Consider the following 14,432-nt stretch of genomic DNA (forward strand, 5'->3'; position numbering starts at 1 on the left):
CGACAGAAGATACACTCTCATAGATGATTTGATCATTTACAAGAACATGATTTACTCAGTACTAGGATCGGAAGTGAAGCAGTTGATTTTGAGAGCATTCCATAATTTACCTACAGTAGGCCATCCTGGGTATTTCAAGACTTATAGGTTAGTATGGGAATGATTCACTTGGAAGGGACTTAAGGCTGACGTTTTGTAGTATGTGCATGAGTGTCATGTTTGCCAGTAGAACAAACAAGAGCACACTTATCCATTAGGGCTGATCTGATTACAATCCAGTGATTCTATCTCTGATACCACTTGATCCATAAAACTAATCAAGTACTTACTTAGAATAGCTCACGGGTTAGACTTACAAAGATTACATTAGTAAAATCTAACATCAGGATCTTTTAATTATCGATTTGAATACAATATGTAAATCCAAATCTTTGATCTACTAAGCTCAGAGAAACAACTGCAAGAAAATCACAAAAGAATAGAACCGAGATGATAACGGAGTTCACCGAAAATCGGCTACGTCTCCGAATTCGTCAGAAAAATGAATCGATCTATTGCCTTCAAGACTTGGAAATGCCACAGGCTACAAAAAAAAAGTCAGCTTTCGCCTTACAAGAGGCCTCAAGAAAGCAGCTCCACCTATGTCTATAGCTCCCACGTCGGCAAGACGTCCTTACAAGAGAACATGAAGAAGCTTCGCAAAAGCTTTTACACAACGTAGATTCTTCGCCAAGTTACACAAATTCCTCCAAGGAATGCTTGGCTTACAAGAAGAATTTATACGAGAAGATTTGAGAAGAGTTGGATGATCAACTGATGGATCCCCCCTTAAGCCTACATTCCCCCCTTTATATACAAGAAAATATGCCAAAATTAAGCTAAAATGGATAAAGGGCTTATTTATTATCCCATATCCAAAATCCCTCTTTTGCCATTTTAGGGGATAAACATTATCTCAAAATTGGGGGGTGATTTGTTAATAAATTAACAAATAAACCTATTTTTAATAGGTTGGTAGGCGGATTAGATAAGGGTTATCTAAAACCCACGCCACATATATTGTTGAGCACATTAATAGCGCAGTTGGTTATTGCAGTTTTATATTGGTCGCCGGTCGGGGGTTCCAACCCCGCTGGCGGCCTTTTAAAAGCCGATTTTCGGCAAGGTAAATTCAAATATACTTTTTGCCAGCATCATTATTGAAGCCAATGTGTGGTGCGATGGTCATGGGCCTTCACCTTGTGAGAAGGAGGTCGCGGGTTCGAAACCATCTGCCAACAAAATTTTTTAACGAACATAACAACCGCGCCAAGTGTCCTGCTTAGCAATTGCCACGTGTCAAGAGGCAACTTGTCAAAGAATCCAAGTCAACATCCACATTAGCCTATGTGTCCGCCACATCATATGCTGACTGTACATGCCACATGTCATCATTTTGGTTCAATCACCATGCTGATGTCATCGTACGGACATGACACATCACTGGTCAACTTTTCCTAATGCCAACTTTGACCACTCATAACTTTTGCGTATGAACTCCTTTTTCGACGAAACGAATGCCATTGGAATCGTGATGGCGAGAACTTTTCGATGATGTCAATTTTGACCAATTTTTTTGAAAATGAAAATTTTCACCTTTTTTTCTCATCCCTGATCTCTGAGTTGACTAGCCTTTGACTGAGCTTTGACCGATGATATCTTGGATATACGATCTCCTTTTTTGCCCGTTCAAGTTGCGTTGGATTCAGAATTATGTGCTCTACGCGATGACATTATTTCTGAGAGAAACTAGAACACTTCAATTTTAGGTCCTGAAGATCCTCCTGGATCAAGGGCTCCTACAGCCACTTCCTATTCCTAACAGGAAGTGGGAGTGTATCTCTATGGATTTTATTACGGGCTTGCCCAGGGCCCAACGGCGCGATTGTATCTATGTGGTGGTGGATAGGCTGACAAAATATGCTCACTTCTTCCCTATTGCTACTACATACTCAGTAGTGGTAGAGGTCTTCTTCAAGGAGGTTTTCAAATTACATGGTTTTCCTTAGAGCATTGTGAGTGATAGGGACAACCACTTCATGAGTCACTTTTGGTAGGAGGTATTTTGGTTGTGTGTTACTGAGCTTACACCTAGCACTAGTTATCACCCATAGACTGATGGTCAAATAGAGATTGCAAACAAATGTGTGGAAGGGTATTTGAGGAATTGTGTGGCAGATCAACAACGAGCTTGGGTCTGATGGATATACCTCTATGAGTATTGTTATAATACTACATACCATATGACTATACAAATGACACCCTTCATGGCACTTTATAGTTATGAGGCACCTAGTTTCTTAGATTTTTTGTTGGGAGATAGTCAGGTATCCTGTGCAGGTGAACTATTACAGGAAAGTAAGGATATAGTTGCTACTCTCAAAGACAACATTGCTAGAGCTTAGAACCAGCAAAAGTAGTATGCAAACAAGAAGAGGACTGAGCATAGCTTTGAGGTAAATGATATGGTTTACCTCATGTTGCAGCCATATAAGTAGTCCACTCTCAAGAAGAGTGGTGTAGAGAAACTCAAGCCACAATATTATGGATCATTCAAGATCGTCAAGCGAGTTGGTGAGGTGGCTTATGAGTTGAAGCTTCCTATAGATAGTAGAGTGCACAATGTATTTCATGTATCACACCTCAAAAAAGCATTGGGTTAGAATGTGATGTCTTTTTTAGTATTATCTCCCTTGGATAATGAGGAAAAATTGATCTTAGTGCCAGAATCCATTCTGGATAGTAGAGAGAAGCAGCTTCGCAGGAGAGTAATTAGAGAGTATCTAGTTAAGTGAAAAGATTTACCTATTGAAGATGCTACTTGGGAGGGAGAAGTGATTTTGCAACATCTAGCATTAAGATTGCTTGAGGCCAAGCAATTTTAGGGGGGGCAGACCTGTAATGTCCCCATTTTGGAGGAGTTAATTATTTATAAAGTTATTGATAGAAAAAATATTACAAGGTAACTTTATATTTAATTAAGTGATATATCTTATAAAGTCATTAAATAAAATAATGTTCTAGAGGTTGCTGGAAGGAGAAGAGAAATAATTAAAAAAAGAGGCCGACCTATCAAGGAAAAAAGAATAAATAGGAATTGAGGGCTGATTTCCTATCATCGAAATTTATTATTGATTTTTGTTGATGTGCATTGTGGAGCCTAGGGTTTCTGCAAGTAGTCACAATTGGCCATTGAGAATGAAAACTCTCAATTGGTATGCAATTTTGAGGGTATGAAAGATCACCTCAATTATTGTAGCTATAGGAAGGATATTTTAGTCCTTTCAATTGTGCTTAATTTCTAGTTTGGAGTTTCGAGTGGAGTTGCACTTTCACCATATCATCTTCAACAGTCAGTCTCTAGTATCTAATCAATCTAGGTTCTTCATTTTAGTTTGTAGTTGTAACAAGTTGTCAATTGTATACAGCCAGTTAGGGTTTTTCTGTAATGTGCCATGTCATAATGTTTTAGTGCTGAAAATTTCCATATCATTTGTAAAAACATTTGGTTTTCATTGAATGAATACATTGGCACTATTATTTTGATGCAGGAGCATCTAGAGGTATAAGGGCAATCCTGTGTCACCCAAAAAAATTTACTTAGACTTAGTTTCTGTTTCATGTGTTTTCATTTTTTGGCACCCATTTGGGTCAAATAAAGGCTCCAACTCTCACAGTTCCACTATCAGTGTGCTAGAAAATCTTGAAAAAATAGGAGCATGTAATTGGGCCATCATTTTGGTAAACTAGAAGGTGTGAATTGGCCAGATGAACGTAATTGTGATTTAGAGCATTCCAAAAAAAGAATCAGGTCAAAAGGCCCCACGGTTTGAAAGTTATTGCAGTTTTTTAGGTTTTAGAGACCTCCTAAGAATAATTCAAGGTTAGGTTAGGGGCATTAAATGACCTCTAAAAGGGCTGAAAAATGGGGGACGAGTGAAGATTGTCCATAGGGCTATAGAGTGCTTCGAGAGCTTTCTGAAAAATGTAAATGGTTCGTCAATCGGAGCTATGGTTCAAAAGTTATGCCTCCCGAAAGTTCGGTTACCATTTCTGGATTCTTCTAGATATGCGCCAACTTCTAACGCAGCTTCTAGAACCTTCTATTTGGTTGGTGGATGCCTACTAGCACTTTCTAGAATGTACTCCTAGTCCTTAACCCTCCGGGGTCTATTTAAGGAGATTCCTGGCATTGTAAAAGGCAGTTCGGAGTGGAATTTGAGAGGAGGTACTGAAAGGAGAAATTATCTCCAGATTTATGCTATTGTAAGCCCTTAGGGCATGTTTTGAAGTTTATTTTCTTTGTACTAAATGTACTAGCTTATTTTTTAGTTAATACAATTTCCTTTTTCTGTTGTGTCCATTCTGTTCTTGGGTTGTGTCCCCATCATATTTCCTTATTTTAGCAATATAGTTGAGTAGTGTATTAAATTTAGGGTTTTTTTTGGTGGCCTATTGGTAAGGGTCATTACACAAGCCTCACACTTGTCATATGAATTTACAATGCTTGGAAAACCATCTACCATTCTTTTCTTGGATAAAAAAGTTAACCCAGCAAAGCCAAGATGTCCATACCTAAGATGCCAAAGCTTAGAGTGGTCTTCAATCATGCTCATAAGAGCTGATTGCTAGTGAATAGTTGTACGTGCATGCTTGGGAGGTGCAACACTAACATGAGAAGTGAAACATGTCTCTATTCTCAATGGGAACATCTAGTTCTTTGTCATCTGGACTACTGCAAGTAATCTATTACTCCCATCCTTCTCATGAATGACACACTTGTCATTTTCCATTAGAACTTTGTATCCATTTTGAATGAGTTGTCCAACACTCATCAAATTTTGCTTCATACTAGGAGAAAAATATACATTTTGTATTTTCTTCTTCTCACCTTGCTTGGTGCAGACCATAATAGATCCTTTGCCCACTATGGGAATAGTTCAATTATTTCCCATCTTAATTTCAAACTTAAAATTCTTATCAATGAAAGAGAATAAACTTTCATTACCACTCATGTGGTTGCTACATCCACTGTCTAGGTACCATACCTCAAGGCTTCCTTCTTCACCAATATTACACATGATGAAGGTAGTGGGATTGTTTGCATTTTCCATGTTCACATCAGCCACATTAGCATTCTACTTTGACTGATCACCCTATTTCTTTCAGCATTCACTTGTATAATGTTCATATTTATGACTTTAGTAGCATTCAACATTACTCTTATTAGATTTGTAATTCTTCTTACCTCCTCTAGAGTTGTTTTGAGAGGTGCTTGCTCCCTCTTGGTTGCTTTCTCTTCTTGAGCTTTCTACACCATCATTCCTTTGACCATTCCTTCCATGACCTTTGCTTCTTGAGGCTCTATCAGACCCATTTCTACCTCTCCCCCTACCTCTTGAATTTTCTTGAGCCTTGAAAGATTGCTCTTGGGAAGTTGTAGCTGACCTATTAATCTGGTGCTTATGGGTTTGAAGAGTTCTCATGAACTCATCCATGGTCAATGCGGTGAGGTCTTTAGCCTCCTCTATGGTCATGAAAATATTGTCATATTTCTGAGGTAAACTCCTCAATATTTTCTCTACAATCCTCTGCTCATGATATTCTTCTCTATTTGATTTGAGTTGGTTTATCAAAGTGGAGATTTGTGAGCTGAAATCTACAATATGTTCAATGTCCCTCATCTAAAGGTTCTCAAACTCTCTTCTAATCATCTATAGCTTCACTACTCTAACCTTATTAGTTCCCTTGAAATTCATCTCAAGGATATCCCATGCTTCCTTTGCATAATTTGCTGCTACAATCTTGGGGAAGACTGTCTCTATCATTGCTGCCTCAATCAAACTTAATGCCTTTGCATCCTTTCTCCTTGACTCTTTCAACTAATTCTTTTGTGGATTTGTGAGAGAAACATACTAAGTTGGGTCTATCACATCATTGAACCTATTAATCACAAAATCCCACAAATCATTTGCAACTATTATGGTTTTCATTTTCTTTACCCATGTATGATATTTTTGTCCAATAAAAGACGGTGATTGCTGCCATATTTTTCCTGGATCTCCTACCATATCAAATATCCCAGAAAAAAAAAATTCCCTAACTCACTATAGATGTGGGGCCTCAAAGCTCTGATACCATGTGATAAAAATATTAATCACAACCCTAAATATTTGCTCGGCAACAACTATTACTGAGTGCTAATTTTTCTTGGCATGTAAAGGTGCCGAGTGGCAATATTTGTTTAGCACCAATGGATGCCAAGTGACAATTTTTTCTCGGAACCAATGGATGTTGAGTGATAGGTAGTAGGTGCCAAGTGAGCTCAACATAAGAGGAAGTCGAGTAAGCTCAGCACTCAAAGAGAAACTCGGCACAAATGGATGCCTAGTGTGCTCGGAAAAAACAACATAGATAAAACTCAACCTAGACTAAGCCGAGTGAGCAGAATAACAAACTAAATATTTTCACCATTAAAACCAGAGAGCCAAAGATTGAAGCATTGAAAAAAATAAATTTCTCAAATGCAGTGAATATAGGAAGAACAATGGATTCAAGTATGCCTGCTTGCCTTCTATTCAACTTTGACAAAAAATATTATAAAATCTAGGAGCATTTGGCTTTAACTAGAAAACCCTAAAATAACCCTAAAACTTCAAACACGTAAAACTCCAAACTTTAAACTTGTAGCTCTAATGGTTGCATACAATAGCACCTAGAGCAATCACTACTTCACAAGTTGAATTAAAAAAATAAACTACAGACTTACAGAATGACAAGAAAAAAAATGTGCAACTGCAGTTGTGAAAACACTTCCTTTTGTCTCTGCAATGACTGGTCTGTTGATCACTTTCTTTCTTCTTCCTTCTTTTCTCTTCTTTCCTTTGATCTTCTGAACCAAAAATGAATGAGACTATTTCTTTCATTTTGTCTCTTGCCATAAAAAATTTCCCTCTCTTTTCCAAATTTAAAAACTCACCTACCCGTATTAAATTTTCTAAGCATTGTACAAGTCGTCAGAGGTGGTAGGTGGGCATTTGGCTCTAGAGGCAAATGACTATAGCATTTAATATTCCAACAATGTGGTGCATGTTTACTCAAATTATTATGCATGAACAAAAGATCAATCTAATGACATGGCATCGTAACCATAATGTGACTAACAAAGATAATGAATTACCTATTCTATGTGCAGTTCTAACTACATGCATGATAACATAGTTATTAGTCACAACTACTATAATGGAAATGCACTTGGAGATCTGATTGTTTCCCCTCATTTCATGCATAAATAAATGCATTCAAACTATGACTACTACATGTGTATTCTGTCAGTAAAGTCATCCATGCTCGATGATTGCAAGAGATGAATTATTGGTTAAACTAATGTCAATGAGGGAGAAATTAATGTTTTCCAACAAGAATCTCTTTGTAGAATTAGCACCTTGATTTAGCACATTTAATTTTCCTTACGTGGACAATAGATATAGCTTAGAGAAATTACCCGCTGGATATCAATGTTATCTATTTCTTAAATAGGAACAAATTGGACTCTAAATGGTATATCATTCATTACTCTTTGGACCAAATTAGGTGTATTGTTAAAGGAAACATTGAACCCAACTCTTTAATTTAAGTCACCTTTCCCTTCCTTGTCAGAGTTCTTGGTCTATGTTTGTAAAACATCGACAATTAATAATGCATCTAACTTTGATTAGCAATGCACTTAGAATTTATTATATATCTCTATATATATTTGATGAATTAGTAATGCAATCTCAAAGCTCTTTTATGAGTTTCTCCTCTGTATCTTTTGTTTTATCATCATTGTTAGAAATCAACACAATAATATAATACCAAATTACTACAACACAATATTAAATCAAAACACACTCCTATAGAAGAACTAAAAATAGAGAACACATAATTTTTTATTCATATTCTTCACACATAAAAAGAATTACATTTTCTTCTTCTAAAGAATCTTCAAACCACTAACCCTTAGTCTTTTCATAAATGCATGGTATCCTAACTAAAAATATCCATGGAAGTCTCCCCTTTATTATAACTATCATTAAAACTAGAGTTCCTAAATTTTTATCTCCTCATTACATGCAAAGGTAAATGCATTATTAAACTTCCTAATTTCTATATAAAAAATGTCCAAACATGCGATGATGGTTGATGGAAAACTAATAGATTTAAGGGTGCATGAGAAATTTTTCAGATTCAGTAACAATGGAGTCTTCTTTATCTAGAAGATTGGAGATTGAATAATATGAATTGTCTCTTGCATAAAGAAATTATTATTTCTATCATTCCTCCTTTTTTTTTTTTTTTGGATTACTCCCAAATCTTCTCTTAGAATGAATTTTTCCATTGTTCACCAACTCACTAATGATATGAAATCTCCCATCAATGTGCTTACTCCTTTTGTGAAAAACATAATTCTTCGAAAGTGTGATTGCTGATTTATTATCACAGAAAATTTGTGTTGATTTCTCTTGTTCTTGTAGTAGATCTTTTAAAATTATTCTCATCCAAGTTGATTGGAATGCTACTGATGTAACTGCTACATATTCTACTTCAGCTAATAAAATTGTTACTATCGGTTTCTTCTTTGATGCCCATGATATTGCACCTATGCCACAATGAAAGATATATCTAGAAGTGCTCTTTCTATTATCAATATTACCTGCAAAATCACTATTAGATTAACTAATCAAATAAAAATCATTAGTTTTGGAATACAAAATTTCATATTCTTTTGTCTCTTTGACATATCTGAGTATCCTTTCTCCAACTTGCCAATGTAAGTCTTTTAGTGACTCTAGGAATATCAATATCAAACTAACACCATACACAATGTCAGGCCTTGTAGCTAATAAATACATCAAACTCTCAACAAGTTTCTTGAATGGTGTTGAATTAACAGATGATCCCTATCAATGTTGGTGCTCGATTACAATTCAACATATTGAATCTTCTTATCACATCTTTGGCATAGTTTGTTTAATGAAAACCCCTTTATCAAATTGAATAACTTCAATGCCTAGAAAATATCTCTTCAAGCCCAAATTAGTAATTTAAAATTCTTTCATCATTTATTTCTTAAACATGTCTATAGACAAATCTCTAGTGAAAATCAAATCATCAGCATATAAGCATACAATCAAATTCTAACCTTCTTTGTTGATCTTTGTGTATAAGGTAGTTCATTAAGACTCCTACAAAAACCATTGTTTATCATATATATATGAATTCTACTGTACCAAGCCATAAGGGCTTGCTTCAAACCATAAAGAGCCTTCTTCAATTTGCATACTTTATTTTCATGCCCATGTACCTCATAACCTAGTGGTTGTTGAATATAAACATTTTCCTCAAGAAAACGATTCAAAAAATTTGATTTAACATCTATTTGAAAAAATTTCTAGTCATTCTATATAGTTCTAGCTAAAACCATTCTAACTATATCAAGTCTATCAACTCTAGAAAATGTTTCATTATAATCTACACCATATTGTTGTGAAAAACCCTTTGCTACCAACCTAGCTTTATACCTTTCAACTTAACCTTGTGCATTTGGTTTTAAAAATCCATTTAACTCCAATACAATCCCTACCTTCAGGTAAATATACAAGCTTCCATGTATCATTCATTTCAGTGGATTCAATTTCTTCATCCATGGTTTTCATCTAATGTTCCTCCTTTACTACTTCTTCAAAACGCAATGGATCACAAGAGAAAAATGCAAAATTTGAACCAATATCCAAACTCTCTTCTTCTTGATCATAAATATCTTTCAAACTTCTCATATTTTTACCTTTTCTTGCAGAAGGTGTATTATATACACTTTGAGTGTGCTGATTTTTATGATTTGATGGTTGACCTTGTCCATGATTTCTTTGTGGAGTGCTTGGTCCTACTTGCTTTGGCTAACCCACTTGCTCTTCATGCTCTTCTTCATTAGGTATTGATGCTCCAATTGTGATTACATTTTCAATATTTCCATCCCATGCTTCTTCCTCCTCAAATATGACATCCTTACTTGTAATTATCTTCTTTAAAATAGGGTTATATAATTTATAAGCTTTTGAATCCTCACTATAACCAATGAAAATACACTTTTTCACTCTTATCATCCAATTTTCTTCTTAATTTAGTTGGAACCAAAACATATGCAACATAAAAAAAATATTCTAAAATGAGAAACAAAATGTTACATACTGCTCCATGCTTCTTGTGGGACTCTATCTTTCATGCTCTTTATAGGACTTCTATTTCAGATATATACCACACATGCAATAAATTCAACCCAAAATTCATTAGATAAATACTTTGCCTTTAACATACTCCTCATCATTTCTATTATGATTTTATTTTTCCTCTCTACTACACCTTTCTATTCTGGTGTGTATCTAGTTGTAAACTATTTCTTGATCCCATATGATATCTGCAAAAATCAAAGAATTTATTAGAACTATATTCACCAACTCTATTAGATCTGAGTACCTTGATGAATAATCCTCCTTTATTTTCCACCATTGATTTGAACTTCTTAAACATTTTTAAAGCCTCAAAATTTTCCTTTAGGAAATATATCTAGGTTTTTTATGCTGAAATCAACAATAAATGTCAAAAAATATAAACTCCCTCCCAAAGATGAGGTTTTCATTGGACCACATATATCAATATGAATCAACTCCAAAATATCTCTTGCTCTAATCTAACTTGCTACAAGAAAACTTTCTCTATGTTGCTTTGCCATTATAGAACTTTCACAAGAATTAGAAGACACTGTAATAGGAGGCAAACCTTTTATCGTATTCTTCTTTTACAATAAACTCAAACCATCAAAATGAAGGTATCCAAAACTCAAATGCCACAACCATGTCTAATCTAGGGCTTTTACCTTGAAGTTAGCTTCTGTCATTGCTTGAATACAATGGATATGAAGAGGATACATCTTATTCTTGTTCATCTCAACTTTACCAATCAAATTGTCTCTAGATTTTTCATCCAAGATTGTGCATGCATTATCCTTAAAAATAAATTTATACCCCTTTTCACCTAATTGACCAATACTCATAAGATTATGTGTTAGTGTAGGAACATAATAAACATCAAGGTAAACATCTTTTCTCCATTTTTAGCCAATACATTAATAATACTTCTTTCCATTACAACCACTGTGCTATCATTTCCCAATTTTATTTCAAATTTGACATAATCATCCAAATTAGAAAATAGTTCTCTATTTCTTGTCATGTGGTTACTATAGCCACTATCTAAAAGCTATACATTATTAGAACTTTTTTGTGCCAAATTGTATGTTATAAATAAATTTCCTGATTTACTCTTAGATACATCTGAATAATTTGCACCATGACTATCTAGATCCACTTGTTTCTTCTTGAATTCAATAGAAAAATGACCATACCTTTTAGAATAGTAACACTAGATATTAGATTTATCAAACCTTGATGATTATTGGTTTCTACCATATCCTTTACTATTGAAACTTTGATTAGGCTGATTTGTCCTTCCTCCTTGATTTGTATTCACTTGTCCATTTCTACCTCTTCCTCTTCCTCTAAAATTTGATCTTCATCTTCCTCTTGATGAAGTTTGAGCTCTAAAAGCATTCTTAGAAGAGGGATTGTTATTTCTATTAACTCTAGACTCATGAGATAACAAGGAACCCATTAGTCCATCCACATATAACTGTGATAGATCTTTTGATTCTTCAATAGCAACTACAATTGAATAAAACTTACTAGGTAAACTTCTAAGCACCTTTTCAACCACCTTTTGATTAGTAATATCTTCCCCTTGGGTTCTCAATTGATTAACAATATTCATTAGTTTAGTAATGAAATTGTCTACATTATTAGACACATTCATATTAAGATTTTCAAACTTTTCCCTTAATATTTGTAATGTTTCTACATTCACCTTTGGTGTACCATGATAAGAAATTTGTAAGGCATCCCATGCTTTTTTTGATTTGGTTTCTCGAGAAGCTCTCGAAAAAAATGACTCGTCCATTGATTGTTGAATGAAAATTAACCCCTTTGAATCCTTCTTCTCCTTATCCTTCAATGGATCTTTTTCTTGTTGTGACAATGCCTAGTATGCTGCAAGATCCTTGGTTCTACAAAACCCTTCTTAGTTAGATCTCATAAATGGGTATGTGCAAGATCATGGTCAACCAAACTATGCTCTTAAGTGGCAATAAAAAATCAAAAAATAAGGGTTATGTCAACTTGATGTGCAATTTTCTACTTGTTATTAACTTTATATCAAAAAGTTGAGAGAAAAGAATCTCTAGAAAATTGAATCTAGTTTCTAAACTACTAAAATTTATCTCAAAAAATAAAATTGATTGGTTGAAATTTTGAATTTTAATTCAATATTAAAAAAATTTCAAAACAAAAATAAGAAGTAGATGTATGTCTGACCACCTTAATCAAAATCAAATGATAATATTTTTAAATAATATTCTAGATATAAGTAGTAGACTCATGCCTAGATCTGACACATATTTTTGGATATTTTTATTCTAAATAAATAATAATTAATTAATTTTTGACTTTAGTATTTTTGGAATAAAAAACTCTCGTGTCTGACCACCTCGACTAATTCAAAACTCTCCAAAATTCAAATTTTCATTTTTTTTCTTATAGTAGAAAAACATAGAATGTGATGCATCTTTTTTATTTAAAAAATGTTGTATCATTTGAAAGTTATAGTTGTTTTTCAAGTAGTGTGTCAGTCAGCACTTTATACGTAACTTGATTAGAAAATAAGTAATAATTACTTACTAAACTCATAATTTTAAAAACTTTACATTTATGGAAAAATAAGAACATTCTTAAGAAACCCTTATCATTTCATCAAATTTTGGTGAAAAAAAAGTCGTCATCTACATGTTTGAAGTAAAAATCACATAACGATAGGCCAAAAGCACATTTTTTGGATGTTTTTAAAATTGACCATATAGATTTGGTATCAAAAGATATACTAGACCTTATAAAGATATTAATTATTTTCATTTAATATTAGTGTAGGTGGGAAAAAAGTTGGAGTAGATTTTGAAATGGTTTCAGATATTTCAGAACTACAGATTTTTCAGATCACCACTTTTTGGCACACCATGATCCCGTACATACCCAAATCTTGAGAATGAAATAAAATTCTCATTTTTAAGGACCAAACATCATAATTCTTACCATTAAATATCAGAATTTGAGGCTATGATGTATTGTTCATCTTTTCTGCCATGTCTTCACACTTAATTCTCCAACTTTAGCTTCATCTTTCTCCTTCAATTAACCTATACAACTCCACAATATAAATGCTGGCTCTAATAACAATTTGTTAGAATTCAGCACAATGATATAACACCAAATTGTTACAATAGAATATTAAATCCAAATACATTGCTACAACAGAACCAAAAATAGAGAACTCAGAAATTTTTTATTCTTATTCTTCACACACAAAAGGAATTACATTGTCTTCTTTTAAAGAATCTCTCAAACCACTAACCCTTAGTCTTTTCATAAATGCATGGTATCCTAACTAATCCAAGACTACTAAAAATAGTAGTGGAAGTATCCACTTTATTATAACTATCATTAAAACTAGAGCTCTTAAATTTAGATCTATAAGATTTTGGTATAGCTCTCATACCATGTAAGAATTTTCCTAAGGCAATAATTCAATGCCAAGATCAAGAAGCTCAATAGGTAGCACAAGAGAGAGAAATGGTGATCAAATGAAAATGGATATAAGATTATTGGATTAATACATCATAGAAGTGTCTTCTATATAAAGGCAACCAATATGACTAGGAGTCACCAAAGAGATAATCATACCAACTAAGCACATGTCCACCAATAGTGGATTATTCTCCATTGTGCATGAATGCATGTGCAACAGTGAAAGGATAAGAATGTAAAGGTATATCTCATAAAGAGATGTAGTAGACAACATGTGCTCAATTAGAGTCTAAATTACTATGTTGTCAACATGGCAACTCATATAAATATGCAAACTTGCAGGTGTGTATATGACAACTAATATGAATAAGCATTATCCTAAGTAAACTTAAGTAAAGTGTAAATAATAAATATTTATTTACACCAACACCCCCACTTAAGTGCAACTTGGGAGAATGTACTTAAGCTTGAAAAAGATAGACAATAACATAAGATGATTCCTAGATACTAGGCCATGTTAGGTATCAATGTACAATATTCAAGTGCAAAAGATATGCATTGAAATCTCTCATAAAGTGGACAAAGAGGGAAAATAACATGGGAAAAACTCCCCTCCTAAAGAGAGAGATAATTACAATAAAATAAAATGAGAGAGAAGAAGACCTC

Source organism: Cupressus sempervirens, chromosome 10 (assembly GCF_028749045.1).
Source record: "Cupressus sempervirens isolate cs-2001-9-10 chromosome 10, ASM2874904v1, whole genome shotgun sequence".
Classification (NCBI taxonomy): Eukaryota; Viridiplantae; Streptophyta; class Pinopsida; order Cupressales; family Cupressaceae; genus Cupressus; species Cupressus sempervirens.